At 39.1% G+C, this 15,309-nt stretch overlaps 2 pseudogenes; one reads left to right on the top strand and one right to left on the bottom strand.

The window, feature by feature from the left end:
* Nucleotides 1-14: 14 nt before the first annotated feature.
* LOC120443288 lies at nucleotides 15-14,827 on the bottom strand (annotated as a pseudogene).
* Nucleotides 3,766-6,933, top strand: LOC120443311 (annotated as a pseudogene).
* Nucleotides 14,828-15,309: the final 482 nt, after the last annotated feature.

A 15,309-nucleotide genomic window follows, 5' to 3' on the forward strand; every position in this document is an offset into this window, starting at 1 on the left:
GTGCCTGCTAGTGACTATTTTTCAAAGCACTTTTCCTTCACGTTAAATACCGTTTTGAAGTCCTTGAGAGCTTCTTCACGGTCACACTGTTCACGGTCACCATGGAGACTCTGCACAGCCAAACCTTGAAGGCACATATCGCTGGACAGGTCATCAACTCTGATGTTGAACAAAAATGGAAACGAGCAAACACAAAGGACACACGATTATTAAAGTGGGTACCAATGCTGATGTGTGTTTATCCAACTGTAACAGTGGTGAACAGCCACAACTATGAACCAACTCCGCGCCACGCAAGCTTCTTGCCAACAAAGATGATTACTTTTTCCTCTGGTTGCATGTTTCTGATGAAGTCAAACAGATACGACTTTTTCTCCTCTTCACGAACAATCAGCACCGTTTGCTGCACCGTGTTAACAGCCTGAAAAGAATAGAAACACAGGAAGCATGTAAACAGAATCCAAACGGGCATAGACTATTTAGAACTTTAAAGTAAATAACATGTCTGCCAAGAATAAATGAACAAACTGTCAGACATGCAAAAGTCAGACAGAAACCATCTCTCCAGTACCCAGCTAAAATTTTACTTTTAGTTTTTAAGTCACTAAACGACCATGTGAAATACAGTAGTTTTAATGTTGTTAATTCATCCTTCTTACCTATCTGAGCAGTATTTATTTACACTCCAGAAAGAACCATGAGGTCCAGTTCAAAACTGATGTTAACCATTCCACAGTCTAAACTTAAATCTCGTGGCAACAGAGGCTTCTCCGTGGTAGGTCCCAGTCTCTGGAATAGTCTGCCTCTAAATATTAGAGCTGCACAAACCCTGGAACATTGTAAATCTTTACTGAGGATATATTTTATGGACTGCCTTTAGCGCACGTTGACCCAAACATTTTGTTTTAACAGCCTTAGTCATTGTTGTTTTAGTTGTTTGTATTGTCTTGTATTATTCCCTTTTATATTTTTATTTCATCATTGTTGTGCATTTTACTTATTTCAATTGCATTTTAGTTTGTAAAGCACTTTGTGCAGCATGAGCTGTTGTAAATGTGCCATATAAATAAACTTGTGCTTGACCAACTTGATCAAAGTAATACAACATAAAAAAAAAAAAAAAAAAAATAGTAAAGACATTTAAATCACTGATTGGATTCATTTCTACTTACAGCCAAGTCCAGGGTGCCCACATAAACCATCATGGGATTCTTTAGGTAGGATTTGGCCAGTCGTCTCACACCTGTGGGCCAAGTTGCACTGAAACATGAGAAATAACGGGCATAGAAAGTCGTTTTGATTTCCATTCACTGCACATTATATTCTACAACTCTGAAGCACTTCTGTAAGAAATAAGGTAACATTCAGTGTGAATTATGCCATTATTTACTTTTATAAATTCACCGTACAGTCATATTCCAAGTGTTTATCAACAGATTACATTTATTGTGGTGTATTTGCTAAAATGGATGAACGATGATTTTCATGTTTAAAGTCAACCATTTAAATGCTCTTGTTCCTGAACTGGATGTGTCGTGTGTTCATGTGGTCAGTTTCATCATTAAGTGATGGCAAATTGTTTATACCTGGTCATGACAGTCTCGTCGATCTGGACGGATGTCCAGAAGAATCTTCATAATTTGGGGTTCAAAGCCCATATCTAACATACGGTCAGCCTCGTCCAGCACCTTTTTAAAGAGTAGTTACTAAAGACAGCGCATCTCGTTTTCACCACACACAGCACGAGTACACCAAATATACAAAATAAAACCCACCTACTATGCACCACGTGTCAGCAGCCAGTAGATCACACGTTTACAAGCCTCAAGTATACAAGTATAATTTTCCGGGCCCAAAAAGCCTGGTTGATTATGGTGTACACTGCTAGTTTAATCTATAAGACTACGGCACAAATTAGTAGCAATTTATACATTATAATATAAATCCATCCATTCTATGTGCAAGTATGTCTACTAGAAAGGGATACTTTAAGTTTATGAGAAATCAATCAAATTTCACAATCAACAGTTTATCTGCATACAGACAGCTCTGATGTTACCTTCTTCTTAATTTGATAATCCTTTCACTGGCTGCAGATTAGAAAAGTTAAAACACATTTAAACTGCACAATAGATCAATGAAGGATTTTTATTGGTAATTTTAGATTTAGTTTTAGATGTGGATCCTTGTTATGACCAACAGGGTTAAGTGAGCAGATATTGCTACACCTATTGTTTACGCATTTAATCAGGTTTCCTGTCAAATGCTACAAGAACACCTTCATGGGCTTTTTTTTCTACACAGTGGACCAACACAAGCTTTGAGGAAAGCAAACATGCATAGACATAAAGAGCTGACCAAGTAGGTGATGGAGCGGAGGTTGATGAGCTCATTCATCTGTAGGTCATTGAGGCGGCCTGGTGTAGCAATCACGATGTCCACGCCATCCTTCACCAGGTTGATCTGGCCCCTCCTATCACCTCCACCATAGATACAGATACTGAGAGAGATGCAGAAGGAACAGTCATTATCATGCCCTCTCTACATCACATGATCATTGATTTTAATTTATTTTTAGTGACTTATGACCTTTTGCAACCCTTATAGCGGTACTTGCACTAAGTTCACCTGAGCAAGATCATGTGGGGATACATATTACAGCTGGATTAAGCTACTTGACGTTCAGCCTGCTGCAGAGTGCATTCAGACTAAATATGTCACACAGGTTTGGTTAAACAAAACTTTGCAGTGCATGTGTGAAGCCTAATGTTCAGGGTCATCACCCCGTCACCCCCACTGAGTCTTTAACAGTACCTGTTTCCCTTTGCGTTAACCTGTGCACAGTGCACTGCAGTGTCTGAGTAATGGCTGCTACACTGTTAGTAGACTAGACCTGACAAAATGGTGGATTCTGGCTGGGAGGGAAGCTGTACTGAGTCTGTGGCTGTGAAAAAGAGGATGGTGCTGTGAAATCTCATCTGAGCTACCTGGATGTGTCAGAGTGGTGAGAACAGGAGAAGCATGTGGATGTGAAAGAGGAGAGCAGGGGTGTGGATGGATGGAGGAATAGAGAGTAGGAGGGGGAGGAGTGTTGTGTGTTCTGTGCAGTTCACCGATACCCTCCCTAGTCCTCTGAGTCTTCTGAGATGCTAAAGGAAACACGTATTGACAATCAAGAGCCTTCTTTTTAGCAAATCTGAGCCCAAGTTACTTTCACTTTACTCCCTCGAGGAGTATTTTAATGTAATTACAAATTCTTCCTGCACCAACTGAGATTCCCACTCCAGTATTTTTCGACAGAGCCATGCAATACATTGAATTTCTGCCTGCATAATGTTGAACCCTATGGTGTTTAATTACACAAGCAAGTCTGGGCTATTTTTCCACCCTCGAAGAATATGTTATTCACTCACAACAAGCCCATTTCAATATATGTCAGTCACAACAACTAGTTCATGAATACATTGTTGTGTCCTTGGGCAAGACACTTCACCCGTTGCCTACTGGTGGTGGTCAGAGGGCCCGGTGGCGCCAGTGTCCGGCAGCCTCGCCTCTGTCAGTGCGCCCAGGGTGGCTGTGGCTACAACGTAGCTACCATCACCAGTGTGTGAATGTGTGTGTGAATGGGTGAATGACTGGATGTGTAAAGCGCTTTGGGGTCCTTAGGGACCAGAAAAGCCCTATATAAATACAGACCATTTACCATTTACCATTTACATTGCTCCCTGACTGTAACTTAACCCTGGCTTGCCAGCTCCAGTCATCATGGGAAAGGAGAAACTCCACATCAACATTGTGGTGATTGGCCACGTGGACTCTGGCAAGTCCACCACCACAGGCCACCTTATCTACAAGTGTGGAGGCATTGACAAGAGAACCATTGAGAAGTTTGAAAAGGAAGCTGCTGAGGTAAGGAGACAGGAGAGAAAGATGACCTCTTTAACTGGCAGCCGCTCTTCACATGTTAAGGCTGAAGCCATGCGGCTTAAATAGAAATTAACACAATAGGAGCTGTTTGAGTTTTATATAACATAGAAGAGATTAAGATTGTTTGCAAAAAAGTCTTGAAGGTTAGTGTTGCTTGTGTCCCAGATGGGGAAAGGATCATTCAAGTACGCCTGGGTGCTGGACAAGCTGAAAGCTGAAAGGGAGCGTGGCATTACCATCGACATCTCACTGTGGAAGTTTGAAACTAGCAAATACTACGTGACTATCATTGATGCCCCGGGTCACAGGGACTTCATCAAGAACATGATCACTGGGACCTCTCAGGTGTGTAACATGAGGATGCTAGGCCACTATGAAGTGTATTAGATTCTGTATTGCATGTTTTAAGGTGCTTTTGCAAGCTTGTGTACACAAGAGTGCATCACTTGCTATTACACTGAAGTATTTCAGTTGCCATTAGTGACTGTAGTAGGTGTTTAATTTGGTATGTAAATTATTACAGTACATTACATTATAGTATTAGCATCCAATAGTGGTAGTATTTCAAAGTTACTGAGGAATCCTACTAAAGCTGCATCCACTGCATTTTAGGCAGACTGTGCTGTGCTGATTGTGGCAGCTGGTGTGGGAGAGTTCAAGCAGGTATTTCCAAGAATGGACAGACTCGTGAGCACGCCCTCCTGGCCTACACTCTCGGAGTGAAGCAGCTCATTGTGGGAATCAACAAGATGGACTCTACGGAGCCAAACTACAGCCAGAAACGTTACGAGGAGATCGTGAAGGAAGTGAGCACCTACATCAAGAAGATTGGCTACAATCCTGACACGGTTGCCTTTGTACCCATTTCAGGCTGGAACGGAGACAACATGCTTGAGCCCAGCCCCAATGTAAGTACTAAAACAAAGCATAGTTATGCAAAAGCCAGAATGTGGCCCATCATTTGAATATTCATTTGTTTGACTGGTGCTGTGGATAGAAAGCTGTAGCTCAATACAGCTGTTGGACAAACTCAAATATGACCTGTCAAAGAATCTAAAGTGAACTTTTCACTAATTTCCCTTTAAACAGCTGTAGATATAAATAAGAGGTATTTTTCTACAACATGAAACATAGTGGTGGGAGCTAGGGAAAAAAATAAAATGCAACTTTCTGCTAGTTAATTCAGCTTATTCATAAGATCAAGATGTGTCATTCATTCATTTAAAAAGTGACTGAAAATGTCCTGGAGGTTAAGAAACCAATAAAATGTTCTGTTATTATTTTAATTTAGAATTTAAATTATTACTGTATAAAATTGTGTATTATTATTTTTTCCTTCTTTCCTCTAGATGACATGGTTTAAGGGATGGAAAATAAATAGGAAGGAAGGTAATGCATCAGGAACCACACTACTGGAGGCTCTGGATGCCATCCAGCCCCCCACCCGTCCGACAGACAAACCTCTACGTCTTCCCCTGCAGGATGTCTACAAGATAGGAGGCAAGTGGTGTACGGATAACATATGGATAAACTTTTAAGATACTTTGGGAATAAAGGATAGTTGAGACATTTGGAACACGGAAAACCAGATAACTTTTTCAGGAGAGAACTGAAACACTTTGATTTTTATTTTAATATCCTTTACTCTCACCTCTTTTGCAGGAATTGGAACAGTCCCCGTAGGTCGTGTGGAAACAGGATTACTGAAGCCTGGAATGGTGGTGACATTTGCCCCTGTCAATGTGACTACCGAGGTCAAGTCTGTAGAAATGCACCATGAGGCACTGAGCGAAGCCCTACCCGGTGACAACGTTGGCTTTAATGTCAAGAACGTGTCTGTCAAGGATATTCGCCGTGGCAATGTTGCTGGTGACAGCAAGAATGACCCACCACAGGAAGCTGCCAACTTTACTGCTCAGGTAGATACAAGATTTGGATGTAAAAATTGCAATTATAGTAGAACGAGCACATGATTTAACAAATTCAGCTCCATCTAATGTCAGAACTATTTATATTCTCAATCCTCAAGACAGACGAGAATGTGTTTAAATAAGACGACAGCATAAAAACTAGAAATAAAAAAAAAGAAAGCATTTTTTTTTGCTTATTAATAAGGCACTGTGTGTCCCTTTGCTTTGCAGGTGATCATCCTCAACCACCCAGGCCAGATCAGCGCAGGTTATGCTCCCGTGCTGGACTGTCACACTGCTCACATTGCTTGCAAGTTTGCAGAGCTCAAAGAAAAGATTGATCGCCGCTCTGGCAAGAAGCTGGAGGACAACCCTAAATCCCTGAAATCTGGAGATGCTGCAATTGTAGATATGATTCCTGGCAAACCAATGTGTGTCGAGAGCTTCTCTGAGTACCCGCCCCTTGGTGAGTTCAAGTAGTTCCTAGAATTTCAAGAGCTTCCCTCATCAAATGGCATTGTGGCTCCACTGCGAAGTCATGCCATATTTTATGATGAACTCAAACGTCTTTTATTCTTCTTCACTTTGCAGGGCGTTTTGCGGTGCGTGACATGCGTCAGACTGTGGCTGTCGGCGTGATTAAAGGTGTGGAGAAAAAGGTCTCCACTACTGGTAAAGTCACCAAGTCTGCCCAGAAGGCCCAGAGGAACAAATGAATGTTGTGCTACTCTGCCGACCCCAAGGTCTCCCAAGGCAGGACATCAGTCATCCAACTTCATCCTAGAATTGGCTACTTCAACTTAATAATTAAAGACTGGTTAATCATCACAATGCATCGCAAAAGCATTCGAAGGAAAGAAAAACACTTAGATCTTTAGTCCTTGAGGCAGCACTCCTGGTTCCATTTCAGTGGTTAGATTACCATTAAGTACAGTGTAACATCAACATGTTTCAAATATGTGCACTGTTGATTCGCGTCATGGAAACACCATTCTGTGCTATTTAGACACCAAATAATTAGAGATACTGCAACCTATCTCCTCTCTAGTTCAATGGAGTGCAGGTTCTGATCTCTTTACATGATATTATATGTTGTCCTGCTTTTTAGTGTTTGTTTGCAACTATATGGCGCTCTCTAGGAGCAAGAAGTCATAACTAGGGGTGGGTTTTAATAATCGATTCATCGATTAAAATCGATTCTGGCTTGATAACGTGAAATCGATTCATTAAAATCCTGAATCGATTTTTTAATATAAATTTATTTTGCCCGAAACGCCAGAATCTCAGGTGAAACCTCACAAAATGTCAACAACCACCAAACAGCTAAGACAGTAAATGAGAGCAGGTACACGGATTTTGCACAAGGATGTAAACACACAGCGCGGACCCGCGGATCAGAATCAGTGAGATGTCGCCTTTCTCACCTGACGGGCGCTGCAGCTTTAAGCGGCTGCGTGCGCTCCCCGCGGACGGCAATCACTTTCTGGCAGAACAACTGCACGGACACGGTCGGGCTGAAAGCCGACAGCTCGCTGATTCTGATGTTTTGGCGGGTCCGCGCTTTGTGTTCACGCCTTTTGCGCTGATTCTAAAGCTGTTAGTTTTATCTCTCTCAAACAATATTGACCGAACCAGCAGCAAAGAAGATCCAAACTACGCTTCACATAAACATCCTCATGAAATCACTCTGACTTTTACTGTTTTGCTTCCACCACGATAAAATCACACTTCATGTACTGTTTTCTGCATTATTCACTTGCTTGTTACGCACAACTCTACTGTTGTTTACAGCGCTGTCGGCCGCTGTTTTTTTTTTTTTTTTCGCTTTACATACTCCGAAAAGAAAACCTAATTTCTGCAGTTCAATACTGAACAAATTTAAACTTTTAAAAATTATGCAAAATGCAAAACGCTCAGCCGTGTCTCTAATAAAACCGCTGTAACGTCAGAGGTAATGTTCATATGTTGATTAATGGTTTTCTTTCGTTTTTGATGTACTGCAGAATATTTTATAAAATCCCAGGCCAGGAAAGCCACCTTCATGTTTTTCTGTGTTTTATCTTCAGCTACTTTGACACAAAGGCATCTGCTGTGACGCTCACACCTTTAATAAAAGTCTTGCGTGTGTCAGCTTCCTTTTATAGATACAAAAATATGTCAATGTACTGATCTGAATTATAATATTTCTGACTGTCAAAATTTCCCAGATTCAAATCGAATTGAATCGAATCGAATCGAATTGAATCGAATCGTGGATCGAATCGATTCGGGACCTTGTGAATCGGAAATGAATCGATTCTAGAAATCAGTGACGATACCCAGCCCTAGTCATAACCAGTGTTGGTCAAGTTACTTGAAAAAAAGTAATCAGTTACTAATTACTGATTACTTCCCCAAAAGTAATCCCGTTACTTTACTGATTACTTATTTTCAAAAGTAATTAATTACTTAGTTACTTAGTTACTTTTTAAAAACACGATTTACAACCTGAATAGGTGATAAAGCAATAGATCTTTCAGCCCAATTCTACTTTTTCTGCATAATCCATCATACAAAATGTAATCAAATGGAAACGTCTCTTTTAAAACTTTAAATCTTTTAACTTTATGCATCAAGCAAAAACTTAATTATATGCAACATTCTGACTGGAAGAAATTTGTTTAACATTTAAACCTATTTTCTGCACATTCCAGCACATAAAATAAAATATTTTTCTGTGTTTACACTCACTCTTTCAAATAGAATACGTCAAAGGCTGAATCAGCATAAGAGCAGGGTGTGGCAAAGTAAAGGGGTGTGTTCTCATACAATAAAAGGACACGCTAAGGATTAATCTTGCCAGACAAGTTTCATTCATCATTACACTGTCATGGCTGGGAGAGGGAAACCGCGCAAGCTAAACAGTCTCGACGCTGAGTGCACTAAAGTAAGTTCTCCTGATTTAACAGAAGGAAGCAGAGTGAAAACAAACGAAACAGAAACCAAAGAAAGCGGAGCAGAAAAATCCAAACGATGCTGAAGAAAAGTTTCCTCCTGACAGTACCAGAAGAGAATCTCCAGACAGCAGAGCGGAGAGAACACGTGCTACCAGGACCAAGTCGACAAAACAACTTCCAGTGGCGAAACAGACAAAGGAAAATCCAAAACCACAAGAACAAAGAATACAGAAGAGGCTTCAGAACAGACCACAAAACCGAAAATAAGTGCTGGCAAAGCCAAATCACCACCAGCAAAAGCCCGTGATGCCAAGCCAAAAGTAGAAGTACAATCTGCTGAGCAGGATACAAAGGTTGCACCAGGAAAATCTCAGGATTTAAAAAGGAAAGACATGACCAAAGAAAAAGCTTCAACAGATTATATCCTTAAGGAAACTCTGGAAAAAATTAGAATTAAGATGATTGACAAAGTCAACGCAGCAGAAGTCATAAATGCGATAATACAAAATATAATCAATCATTTAAAACAAAATACATCAAGCTTTAAAGAGGTACAAGAACCCCTAAAACAGGAAGCTACTATGAAAATCTAAAGGTAAGGTTTTACACTCTGAGTTCCCGCAATTAACTCAGGACAGGATTTGTGGTAAGAAATGCACTCCAATCTGATGTATGACTTGTATGTTGCACAGATTTGTAATCCTGATGAATTTGATGTCATGCTGCCCATCTTGGTTGATCGGGTGAAACTTGAACCATTTGGAGATGATGGCGCATTTTACAGTGTGGAATTAAAACGTGGCCAGAAGACTCTGGAAAAATTTCTAGAAAATGGCATTTTATCTGCTACCAAGATGCTCAATGAGTTCAGGGAAGAAGTGAAGAAATGTGTCAAGAATTTTACTGGTGAGTATCAAAGTTAGAGTTTAAGTTAGTTTTAGTGAAATTTCCATTTTACAGTAAAAGAGGGCCTGAGGAAGAATTCAATTTGACAAGGCCTTTAATTTAACATGCTTTTTTATCAATGCCTTCTATATTGTAACGTATTAATATACAGCATCCAGTACCATAGAATGTCTGGAGTTAGGTTTTGTTTGTTCTTTCAGAATGGAAGGTGGACAAGAAGAAAAAAGGCTGTCCAGCAGTGACCCTGACCACACATGTACAATCAGTCCCAATTTCGCTGGATGTTGTTCTCTGCCTTATGGTTAAATCAAGCTGGCCGCCTTTCACAACCGAAGGCCTTAAAATAAACAACTGGCTTGGGGATAAGGCTAAGCAGGAATACAGGCAAAAGCCGTATTATCTGGTCCCAAAATATGAGGGCAAGGGTACAGTGGAAAGTGATGGGGTCCTTAATAAAGGTAAGTTTAACCTCTCTCAATTATTGAATAAAAAAAACAAACTAATCATAATGTGATTGTGAGCCACTGAACGAAATAGATAAAGTTATTGTTAACTGCAGTAGAAGTGAGAAAGGACACAGCATTATAAGACAACTGAATCCTGGTTAGAATGTTTGTGGCTGACATTGTTGTCAGTGTTGTGCCAAAAGTCATTTTGAATGTTTCTGTGCGTTTTCATGTGTATTACCGTTGCTTACATTGGTAAATAAAATGTAGTTAACAAGATTTATGAAAGGGTTATATATAAAGTAATGGCATAGGGTTTCAGAGAATTTTGCAGTCATAATGTAGTTACGGTGTAGGTTTCCCACTGAAGCAGAAATCCCTTTAACACTTGACCAATGTTACTACAGTTCAAAATGTGCAGTTTTCATGAATGTATAAAAAGCTTAAAATTTCCCTGTTCTCTTCTGTCATCTCTAACATACAGATGTTTGGAGAGTTTCATTCTCTCACATTGAGAAGGCCATCCTGAAAAATCACGGATCAAAGAAGACTTGCTGTGAAAAAAGTGGAGAAAACTGCTGCAGGTTAGAACAACATGCTTATTACCAAATTATTGCTTTCTGGTAGAAAATGAACACAATGGCAAAAAAAAAAAAAAAAATTATTCGTCAAACCATTTGGTGTGTTGGTGTTTGGTACTATGCAATGGAGCATGCAATGGACCCAGTCAGTTAGTTAGTTACATTATGTATTAAACTAGGGCTGCAGCTATCGATTATATTTGTAACGATGTATTCCATTAATTTAATGGATTAATGGATTATTCCATTAATCCAATTAAATGGATAACTACTTGTCTTATTAATGAGCAATAATAGACATTTAAAAGAGAAAACAGGTCTTTCAAAATGAACTGCTCATTAGTTTCCATTTTAGAAATTGCAATGTTTTGAACTGCATAAATCTGTTAAAAAAAACAACACAAAAACAAAACCCTTTGATTGTATTTATGCACCATATTAAATTAAATTTTTAAAGAAAACATTTTCTTAAATGCAAAATATATAAATACTTTCAAGTACTCTACAAGTTTTATCTCCTTGATGAGGTAGATTTTTTGTGCGTTCATGTTCCCAAATTTTTGTGCATTTGCGTGTGCCTGCATGTTTTAAGTGTGAGAGGTCAAGCAAAGAGCAAGTTTCTATCTGTAGGCCTTTAAAGGAGAATGTGGTGGCTGCAATGAAGAAAAGCGAGAATATCAGCATTCCATAGTTGATGCAAAGTTTGATGCATATTTTCTGTGCTGCTGAAAACAAACGTTATAATGGTGCAGGTGTTACTTAATAGTAATAATAATTCAGTGTCCAGTTTATTGGCCCATGTACATTTTTATTGGCTTGTGAAAAGCGTTTGTTTATATTCTCAAATATTAATGCAATTTAATTAACACATTATTTTATATAATCTCACCTTCAATCTGATAAATGTTGCGAAAGCCCTGAAATTAATCTGGTCTAGTAAACCGCGTGTCCCCTTTACTCACCCCTGCTTGCTGCAGGTATCGGTTTCATGTGCGGCTGTCGTCAGCCTTCTTAAGCTGTATAAATTAAACATGGTATCAGGCTAAGTTAATAGTTTGTCTGCATGTTTTAATACAACTTCTGGAGGCTTACTGCAGAATTACGTTAAACTGTGCCAGCGTTATCATCACGGCAGCTGTTGTGTTATCGATGTTTTTGTTGAAAACTGAGGGCCTCATAGGTTTAGTGTTGGCAGACTCTGTAGTCATTCGCTATTCCTAAATATGTTTCTATTACAGGTTTGCTTTTTTTGTCACAAATGCAACTGACATGCTATCTCTAGACATTTATATCCATCCATTTATATACACATATATTTATCTCTCAATTCAGGAAAGTAGGCAAGCTCAAGAAAATGTTTGATATTTTTACCTAATGTCATGTTGTGTACGTTTAATTATCCAAGGTTCCCAAAATCTCTGTATCTTTCTCCTTGTACACAGGAAGTCCTGTCTGAAACTCCTAAAGCACCTGCTACATCTGCTGAAGGAAAGGGACTCTTCATTTGACAAGTTTTGCTCTTATCATGCCAAAACGACACTCTTTCATGCCTGTTGCTTGCGAACTGATGACAGCAACTGGAGAGCCTCAGACCTGAGCAATTGTTTCCAGCTGCTCCTGGAAGACTTTGAACGTTACTTGGAAAATGGTGAACTATGCAACTTTTTCATTCCAAGTCAGAACCTGTTCTCTGGTATTAGAAAGTGCAAATGTCTGTCCGGTGCTATCAGGGAGGAACGTCTGAACGGCTTTCCTATTTTCAGGGAACAACTTACAAAAGTCACGAGCTCAGACGTGCATTAATGTCCATTTTAAGTGCTATAGTGTCTTGATGCATGCTCAATCAAATGCTGCATCCAGATGAACAGAATCTTCGAAAGTTGATTCTGTTCATCTGGAGGTACCCAGATAGCAAATATCCATTGAAACAATGTTTAGTCAATATCAGTTGAATCTATTGAAAAACATTGAAATCTGATATTGACGTAACATCACTCTTGCACCCTTTTTAATGTTGATACAACATCAGGATTTGATATTGAATCAATGTTGAACGCTGATGTTGATTTTCCATCACTTTTGCACCCTTGGTTACTATTGAAACAACAATAAAATCATGATTAAAAATCAGTATTTAACAGGTATTTGTATCAATACTAAACCACTGCAAATTACCAGCAATACTTAAACCTGCTAAAAGACAATTGTGTATGATCCACAAATAGGAAACCATTATATGCTGGACATTATCTTACAATTTGTCATGTCCATAAAAATATCCCTATACTATGAAGCATCTGGCATTATGTAATAAAAAAATGACAGACATCTGTGTGTCAATAACAAAGGATCAGATGATGGATCAGATGAAAAATCAACATCAGTTCAACGTCTCCTTGCCATATAGCGTTTTCAGACGCTATGAGATTTACTACCTGGATGATTGAGCATGAATCAACACAGATGAACAGAAACAACTTTTGGGAAGTCCTATAGTGTTTACAATGCCTCAGTAATTTACAACTTTGAGTTTTCATGTGATTTTGTTGTTTCCTGTTTTGCAACACATTTATAAGAAATTCTACTAGTACAACTGAGATGTAGGGGTACAGTTACAGAAGTACTTATATACTTTTCTTATTACGTGTTTCTTTATTATATTCTAAGTCAATCCTTAATATATTGCTTAAATGTGTTTTTAATATGTCAGCTATTAATCAGCAAATTACATTATCTTTTCATTGCCCATATATATTATTATATATTATATTTTTAACTGACTTTTTCTGAAGCCAGACGATACCTCTTATTTGTAAAATATATACCTTAGATTGGGACTCTTTAAGTCCTGTCGGAGCGGGCACGCTCCTTGTGCGTAACTATTTTTAAATCCCTGTAGAACTACAACCGTAAGCTAGCGAAATAATTTTTTTTTTTTTGCATATGAAACCATAGGAGTTGTACTTACATCTTATGCCATCAGTTTGTCCTAAGTCATGGTTTCCTTCCAAATATAGCTTTGGAAAATTTGCATAAAAAGCAGTTGCAGCAACAAAAACATAATATTCCAGAAACACGCTTTGCCGATCCGATCAGCTGTTCATAACACTTCCTACGTTGGAAAAGACGTCAGCGTGAACTATGGCATGTCCGCCATGACCTGCCCGAAACCGGAAGTGACGTCATTTTCGCGGAAAATGTATTGTTTTTTGTTGCGTTTCTTTCTTTTTTTCTTTCTTTCTTTTCTTTTTTTTTTTTTTTACCTTCGGGGCCTTTATGCCTATGCTGGTGTTTTTAAAAGTTATGTTTGACTTTGTGCTTTTCTGTATCGTTTCTGGGATGCTTAGAACTCAAATTGCACTGCTGGAAATAGTTTATTTTGATGCACATGCTGTTTTTTTGCAAATTTGTACTATAATATTTTCGTTTTTCCTGCAGTACATAATAATTGGTGTATCTCAAGAATAAAACTATGAAGACACTCAAAATAAATTTCCTGTGGTGGAAAACTTTTTGTGCAACTTTTTGTATTTACAGTTTTGAGGTATAAACCTCATATTTCTAGTTAAAGAAATTTATGTAAAAACAAAACGATTTTCAATTTTTGGTAGTTTATTGCACTTTTTGCAATTTATGTAGTTACTCTGGACTAAATGCATACATGTTATTAAAATTTAGGCCATAATGGTTGTATTGATGTATAGCAACTTGAAATGCTCCCAAAAATGGCACTACAGCATGTAAAAATATAAAGATAAGCTCTGGCGGACTTGGTTCTACGGTAGGTCTTAAAGGGTTAACTGGGGCTGAGATAGTCAGCATCCATACACAAAACAGCAACTCATGCAACAGCCAACACAATCTGCAAAGCAAAGCAGAATTCGGCATATACTTGTTTCCACTCATTTCAGATGAGACTGAAAAATAATATCAGAATTCATAACAGAATTTTACACTGACTGAAGAAATGTAAGCAGGAAACCAAAGTCTGCTCACAGGGCAGAAAAAAGTAGTGATTGAGGACAATAAACGCACAACTTTTCAGCTTGCTTATAACAAGTGCTGACAGGCTGTTTTTGCACTTCAATTTTAGATTTAGCTGTCAGACTCACATAATACATCTGACTCATTAAGTTTTGAAATACACATTTTTATAGGAATGAACAGCAGTGTTTGTGCTTAGATTTTCTTCTGAATCAGATCTCCTGATGGAGCGGGGGGGCTGGGAGGAGGAGTTGGCCGTCCGACTGGGGTCTGGAATGTGGGGCCTCCCTGCTGCTACGGAGTCGGGGCGGTCTGCTTCTCCCCACCGCAGGGAAAAGGGTAACACCACCTGGGTCTGGGTGCAGTTTCCCCCTCCAGGGGCAAGGGTACCCAGACCCGGTTCTTAGAGTATGCTTGGGGAGAGTGATTGTGTGTACAGCGTCTCTTTATGTCTGTCTCCACGTTGGTTGAGTGTGGAATAATTGCTTATGAGAGCATGAGGGTGGGAATGGATGTTTGCATCTGTGTGTGCCTGTATGTCTGTGTCTATATGTCAGGTTGGGTATCAGACCCCACCTCTCTGGGGACATCTCAGGCCCTCCAAGGTTTGAGGCCTATC

This window comes from Oreochromis aureus, linkage group 13 (assembly GCF_013358895.1).
Source record: "Oreochromis aureus strain Israel breed Guangdong linkage group 13, ZZ_aureus, whole genome shotgun sequence".
In the NCBI taxonomy this organism is placed as follows: Eukaryota; Metazoa; Chordata; class Actinopteri; order Cichliformes; family Cichlidae; genus Oreochromis; species Oreochromis aureus.